The sequence below is a fragment of the Moschus berezovskii genome, chromosome 10 (genome assembly GCF_049115385.1).
Source record: "Moschus berezovskii isolate FMDL1 chromosome 10, NW_MosBer_1.0, whole genome shotgun sequence".
NCBI classification, from domain to species: Eukaryota; Metazoa; Chordata; class Mammalia; order Artiodactyla; family Moschidae; genus Moschus; species Moschus berezovskii.
The window spans coordinates 17,814,250-17,822,619 of NC_142469.1; positions in this window are offsets into that span (position 1 = coordinate 17,814,250).

The window sequence follows — 8,370 nt, forward strand, 5'->3', positions numbered from 1 at the left end:
GTCTAGGTTGGTCATAACTTTCCTTCCAAGGAGTAAGCGTCTTTTAATTTCATGGCTGCAATCAGCATCTGCAGTGATTTTGGAGCCCAAGAAATAAAGTCTGAAACTGTTTCCACTGTTTCCCTATCTATTTCCCATGAAATGATGGGACCAGATGCCATGATCTTCATTTTCTGAATATTGAGCTTCAAGCCAACCTTTTCACTCTCCTCTTTCACTTACATCAAGAGGCAAACATTACTCAGTCATAAAGAAAAGAATGAAATCACGCCATCTGTAGTAACATGGATGGACCTAGAGATTGTCATACGAAGTGAAGTGAGTCAGACACAGACGAATATGACATTGCATATATGCAGAATCTGAAAACTTTGTACAAATGAACCTGCTTACAAAGGCTGTCTTAAATTGAGGGCTTCCCTGTGGCTTGGATGGTAAGGAATCTGCCTGCAATGCAGGAGACCTGGGTTGGGAAAATCCCCTGAGGAAGGAAATGCCTACCCACTGCAGTATTCTTGCCTGGAGGATTCCAAGGGCAGAAGAACCTGGCATGCGGTCACAAAAGAGCTGGACATGACTGAACGACTAACACTTTCACTTTCATCTTAAATTAAGGCCAGTGTGTCTGTCTTGCCCAGTGTTTCCCAAGCTGATCATTTCGTGTGGCACTAGCTGTTCTGCTTTTGGAACATGAGTACTATGTGGCTAAAACTCTTTGTGTTTGGCAAACCAGCCAAATAGGGCTGCAGAGGAGCAGAGCATGGCGGGTGGGCATATTGTAAAGCTTGGGTTAATTCTAAGAAATGTCTTGATGCAGTAAAAGCAGCCATGATTCTGGGCTGTGCATTGGGCTCTTTCATCCAGTCAAAACTCTTTGCAAGCCAAAGCATTCTTTCTGCTTGTTGTCATTTAATTTTATTCTAGCAGAGCTTTCTATTATGATTTTTCTTACTTTCAGCTACCGAAATGGGGAAAGAAAAACTGAGCTCTAAACTTTTTTCATAGCTATTTGAAAACATCAATGAATTAACAATTTATAGAATTATATGTCTTAAGTCTTAACTCAAATGGGAATGATTGAGACTGAGGTAAAAATGAAGTAATTTAAACATGTATGGGAACACCACAAAAATATTTTTCAGTGAGCACACAAGCTTCTAAGTTTACAAATGTCACAAATTATTTTAAAATATTTGACATTTAATAAAGTCCAAGCTCATTGTAACAAGTATTTTCCCCCTTTATTTATTTTTAAACCATATGCAATTTTTTAAGGAAAATCTAATTCACATGTTTTGAATTCATTTGGCTATGTCATCAAAACTGTTTTGTAAGAATTACGTGCATCCAAGTAGTGTATTTTAAAATGTTTTTTTTTTTTTTATTATGTCTCTTTTTCCCTTGTTAAATGAGACCATATTTTCCCTCTGGTAGATAAATTCCAACACAAAGAGATTTGTTTTATTGATAATTCTATAACTATAGATTCCACATTGTTTTATTAAATTAAAAAATATAAATTTCTTCTTATTATAAAACTAATCTTGCTTACTGTCTGCATTTACAGAGTATTTCACTAGTGGCAATAATAGGTAGGACTTGGCAACTGTGAATATGATCATAAGGATTCACAGAATTATTTTGTAAATTATGAACTGAAAGTCTCAAGCTGAATCCTACTTTTGACACATGGAAATAGGGTCTAACTAATATTATTAAGAGCATGCTATATGTTAGGAGTTGGCTCAAAACTTTACATGTAATTTTAAAACATTCTATTTTTAGATTCTTCTGAGATGGGCATTTCATAAAAAAGCCAGGATTCAGTTTCGTCAGGTAATTTTCCAAGACCATGAACAAAGTAAGTGGTAAAATCAGAATTTGTTCTATGGCACTGAACTAACATAGATTCTTTGTTGCAAAAAATAATTCACAGCTCCTTTAATTATTATAGCTAATAAAAATGTATTATCCATTTTACTAGAGACTAAATCAGTGTGACAGCATATTATAAAGCAGAGACATTACTTTGTTGATAAAGGTCCATCTAGTCAAAGCTTTGTTTTTTCCAGTAGTCATGTATGGATGTGAGAGTTAGACTATAAAAAAGCTGAGCACCGAAGAACTGATGCTTTTGAATTGTGGTGTTGGAGAAGACTCTTGAGAGTCCCTTGGACTGCAAGGAGGTCAATCCAGTTAGTCCTAAAGGAAATCAGTCCTGAATATTCATTGGAAGGACTGATGTTGAAGCTGAAGCTCCAATACTTTGGTCACCTGATGAGAGGAACTGACTCTTTGGAAAAGACCCTGATGCTGGGAATGACTGAAGGCAGGAGGAGTAGGGGACTACAGAGGATGAGATGGTTGGATGGCATCACCAACTCAATGGACATGAATTGAGCAAACTTTGGGAGTTGGTTGGACAGGGAAGCCTGGCGTGCTGTAGTCCATGGGGTCACAAAGAGTCGGATACAACTGAGAGGCTGAACTGAACTGAACCGAAATCAGTGTGAATACTTTATACTCATATATATCATAATTAAAGACAATATACCCAATGCTGTTGTTGTTTAGCTGCTAAGTCATGTCTGACTCTTTTGTGATCCCATGTATTGTAGCCTGCCAGGCTCCACTGTCTGTGGGATTTCCCAGGCAAGAACACTGGAGTGGGTTGCTATTTTCTTCTCCAGGGAATCTTCCTGACCCAAGGATTGAACCAATGTCTCCTGCATTGCAGGCAGATTCTTTACCGTTGAACCACCAGGGAAGCCCTAATTTACCTATTAACCTAGGCATAATTTTCAAGATAAATACACTATTCCTTAGTTAGGTAACATCTTAAATTCACTTATTACATATTTATTGAGTGCCTACTCTATGCAAGTAAATTATTATTAAAAATAATTATTAATTCCTGAATGATCTATCACAAAACTTTGGGTAGACAGTGTCAATTAGCTTTAACAAAGAATTAATCTTTGCAGAGAGCAACAGCCAAAAACCAACTACTATGCCCACTACAATATTGGAGGGATAGATATATTGATATGCTACAGAGAATGTTTTTTTTATCTAATTTTATTTTTCCATAGTAGTTGATAGAAGTCAAATCATGCTATTAATAGTCCTCAAATCTCAGTAGTTTAAAATAACCAAAGTTTACTTCTTACTCATGCTTCATGTTCAATGCAGGTTGGATGAAGGAAGGCTTAATTTAATAACTCAGGAACCCATATCTATGGAGGTTTCATCTTTACAGGTGGGAAAACCTGAAGAGTTACTTCTATTAACATTCAGTTCCCAAGCTTGTCACATGGCCTGGTAAATTTCAAGGAGGTGGGAAGCACAACCACAGAAGCAGAAAGACACCAGAAATCCACGAGCAGTATAATGTCTTTTACAGCACCTCACTTATATTTGTTTCTTATGAATTGGTGTTTTTAAGTTAAATTAAAAATATTCAACTATAGCTGACGTTTCATTGAGTTAGACAAGGCTGTGGTCCGTGTGATCAGATTGGCTAATTGTCTATGATTGTGGTTTCAGTCTGTCTGCCCTCTGATGGAAAAGGTCAGTTTTTCATTCCAATCCCAAAGAAAGGCAATGCCAAAGAATGCTCAAACTACCGCACAATTGCACTCATCTCACACGCTAGTAAAGTCATGCTCAAAATTCTCCAAGCCAGCCTTCAGCAATACGTGAACTGTGAAATTCAAGATGTTCAAGCTGGTTTCAGAAAAGGCAGAGGAACTAGAGATCAAAATGCCAACATCCGCTGGATCATGGAAAAAGCAAGAGAGTTCCAGAAAAACATCTACTTCTGCTTCGTTGATTATGCCAAAGCCTTTGACTGTGTGGATCACAATAAACTGTGGAACATTCTGAAAGAGATGGGAATAGCAGACCATCTGATCTGCCTCTTGAGAAACCTGTATGCAGGTCAGGAAGCAACAGTTAGAACTGGACATGGAACAACAGACTGATTCCAAATAGGAAAAGGAATATGTCAAGGCTGTATATTGTCACCCTGCTTATTTAACATATGCAGAGTACATCATGAGAAATGCTGAGCTGGAGGAAGCACAAACTGGAATCAAGATTGCCAGGAGAAATATCAATAACCTCAGATATGCAGGTAACACCACCCTTATGGCAGAAAGTGGAGAAGAACTAAAGAACCTCTTGATGAAAGTGAAAGAGGAAAGTGAAAAAGTTGGCTTAGAGCTCAACATTCAGAAAACTAAGATCATGGCATCTGGTCCCATCACGTAATGGGAAATAGATGGGGAAACAGTGGAAACAGTGTCAGACTTTATTTTTCTGGGCTCCAAAATCACTGCAGATGGTGATTGCAGCCATGAAATTAAAAGATGCTTACTCCTTGGAAGGAAAGTTATGATCGACCTAGACAGCATATTAAAAAGCAGAGGCATTACTTTGTCAACAAAGGTCCGTCTAGTCAAAGCTATGGTTTTTCCAATAGTCATGTATGGATGTGAGAGTTGGACTGTGAAGAAAGCTGAGCACCAAAGAATTGATGCTTTTGAACTGTGGTGTTGGAGAAGACTCTTGATAGTCCCTTGTACCCCATGGAGATCCAACCAGTCCATTCTAAAGGAGATCGATCCTGGGTGTTCATTGGAAGGATTGATGCTAAAGTTGAAACTGCAATACTTTGGCCACCTCATGTGACTAGTTGACTCATTTGAGAAGACCCTGATGCTGGGAAAGATTGAGGGCAGGAGGAGAAGTGGATGACAGAGGATGAGATGGTTGGATGGCATCAGCGACTCGATGGACATGAGTTTGAGTGAACTCCGGGAGTTGGTGATGGACAGGGAGGCCTGGCGCGCTGTGGTTCATGGGGTCGCGGAGAGTCGGACACGACTGAGTGACTGAACTGAACTGAACATTCCATTATATATAAATATATATGTTATATATATATGTATATTTACATATATATACACACACACCACATCTTTATCCATCTGTTAGACACTTAGGTCACTTAACTATCTTGGCAATTGGAAATAATGCTGCTATGAACACTAGCATACATATATCTTTTCTTTTTTTTCTTCACATATGTTTTCAAATTAGTGCTTTTGTTTTTAATGAGTGAACTACTTCATCCAGAACTTGTGATGATTTAGAATTGCTTTTGGAATGAAAGATAATTAGAATAATCATGTATAGATCAAATTCAGTTAATAAGAAAGAGAATTTCTTCAAGTATGCACTTCTTTAGCATTAAAATTGCAATCTGGGATGTGATTCATACATTAAATGATTCAATATGTGTACTTAAAATAGCTTCTGCCAGGATCACCGTATTATTTTAGTAATCTTCTAGTAGTTGTTCTAGCTAGATATTAGATGTGCTAATTAGTAGTTAGATGGTACCCATTTCCACCAGCCGTGTTGATTCCATTTTCCTCTCTATTAATTTTGTTTCTTTTCCAGTCTATCATATGTGTTTAAAAACCTCTGCTTATCTCCCTCTCTTATGGTCTTATTTATTAACTTCTCAGTCAAAACAGGATCACTTTAGTAATGTAGCAGAAGAGAAGCTTTAACTTGGGTGTATCTCTTTTGCAAATGCAAAGCCAAAGCCTTGTGTTTTCCCCGTGGCCTCACCATCTGTAATAAAGCTGTATGGAAGGAGGCCAGAAAGTAAAACAAAGATAGGTGTTGGAAACTGTACGAGAAGTTTTTTTTTTTAACCCTAAAGATGACTCTATTTTACTTAAACAAAGCCTTTTTTTTCCCAAACGTCCTTGGCAAGCATTAAAATTTCCAGTACTTGAACTGAAATGCTGTGCAACATTTGAATGTTAATAGCTGAGGAAAATTACCTTGTTTTCCTATTAAATAATAATGGTTTGCCACATGTTTAAGGAAAGATGTTTCTTGATCTAAAATATTTTGCACATCTGAGTCAAAGGTTTTTTTCTGTTCCCCTGTAGGAAAACACCTCTAATATGATGATGGGAGTCAATGAGAAAATACTACCAATTTAAAAAAACTCTAAGTTTTAATGATTTTTTAAAAAGGAAAATCAAAGCAAAATACTTCTGTGATAGCCACATTACTGAACAGATTGAAAGTGGGAAAAGGAGTGCTTAAAAAGAATATATTCAAGTTTTCTAGCAAAGGGGGAGAAGAAGGCTATGGCAAGCCACTCCAGTACTATTGCCTAGAAAATCCCATGGATGGAGGAGCCTGGTTGGCTGTAGTCCGTGGGGTCGCTAAGGGTCGGACATGACTGAGCGACTTCCCTTTCACTTTTCACTTTTACACATTGGAGAAGGAGATGGCGGCCCACTCCAGTGTTCTTGCCTGGAGAATCCCAGGGACGGGGGAGCCTGGTGGGCTTCCGTCTATGGGGTCACACAGAGTCGGACACGACTGAAGTGAATAGCAGCAGCAGCAGCAAAGAGGGAAATGTTTGTATATTTGGTATGGAAGTAAGATAAAACACTTGGACAAAAATCACGGAGGAAAATTATGGCATTTGGTATTTTCTGTGTTTCTTTATTAAGTAGTTATTACTTTATTTTCCTCCAAATATATGCACTAAAATCATTGAGAAGTCCCTAAGAGATTTAAGAATAATTATAAAAAACAATGACTCAAATAAACTGTAAATAACAAAAATGGAATCTACTCCTTAAAACTATTCAGTGTAATTAGAAATTTTCCTTGGAGAATAAACTCTTTCATAAGTGCCTTTACCATTCATTTGTGTTATTTATTTGTTGCTCTATGGTGATCAGACTTCACACCAGTTCAGTAGTGAGGCACTTGGCAATTGTTTTCTTGAAAGAGTCATTCTGAAAATTCTTGTACTAAAATAGCTTTCTCGTCACTACATTCAATTAAAATTTTTGAGAAAAACAAATACTTGTATGAGTCAAAGAGATGACTAATGAAATTTAATTATAACTACGTTCTTCATATTTTATCATTATTTTGGAGGTTTAAGGAAATTTCCTAAATTCAGTAGATTTAGCAGTGGCCCTAGATGGTAGGGTGAGTGAGTGAGTGAGTGAGTGAAGTCTCTCAGTCGTGTCCGACTCTTTGCGACCCCATGGACTACTGTAGCCCACCAGGCTCCTCTATCCATGGAATTCTCCAGGCAGGAATACTGGAGTGGGTTGCCATTTCCTTTGCCAGGGGATCTTCCCAACCCAGGGATCGAACCCAGGTCTCCTGCATTGCGGGCAGATGCTTTAACCTCTGAGCCACCACGGAAACCCTGGTGGGGATAGTGGGTGAACTCAAATTTCTCTTTTTTCTTTCAACATTTTTGTTCCAGGACCTACTCTAGTCAAAACTATTTGAATATTAACAGAGGAATGATTAACTTGAGGGTTTTTTTAGGTCTTTATTTACTTTTATTTTTAATTGAGATATAGTTGGGATACAATATTATATTACATGTATACAACAGTGATTCATATTTTTTAAAGGTTATACTCCATTTGTGTGTGTGTGCATGCTAAGTTGCTTCAGTATGTGTCTGACTCTGTGTGACCCCATGGACTAGTAGCCCGCCACGTTCCTCTGTTCATGGGATTCTCCAGGCAAGAATACTGGAGTGGTTTGCCATGCCCTCCTCCAGGAGATCTTCCCGACCCAAGGATCAAACCTGCGTCTCCCGCATCTCCTGCATTGCAGGCAGAGTCTTTACCACTGAGTCACCGGGAAAGCCCATACTCCATTTATAGTTGCTATAAAATATTATGTATATTCCCTGTGTTTTACACTATATCTTATATCCCCTCTTTCCCTTGCCCCTGCCACTTCCCTCTCTTCACTGGCAATCATTAGCTTGTTCTGTCTGTGAGTCTGCTTTTTCCTTTTGTTATTGTTATATTAAGTACTTTGTGGTATTTTTTAGATTCCACATATAAGTGATATCATACAGTATTTGTCTTTTTCTGTCAGACTTATCTCACTAAGAATAATACTATCCAAGTTCATCCACATTGTTGCAAATGGCAAAACGTTTTCTTTTTTATGGCTGACTAGTATTCCACCTTCCTTATCCATCTATTAGGCACTTAGGTCACTTCCATATCTTGGCAATTATAAATAATGCTGTTATGAACATTGGGTATATAGGTGATAGAGGAGAGTGAAGAAGCTGGCTTAGAACTCAACATTAAAAAAAACCAAGATCATGGCATCTCATCCCATCACTTAATGACAAATAGAAGGGGAATAAGCAGAAACAGTGACAGATTTAATTTTCTTGGACTGCAAGTACCATCACTGCAGATGGTGACGTCTATGACTAACCTAGACAGTGTATTAAAAAGCAGAGACGTCACTTTGCCAACAAAGGCCCATGTAGTCAAAGCT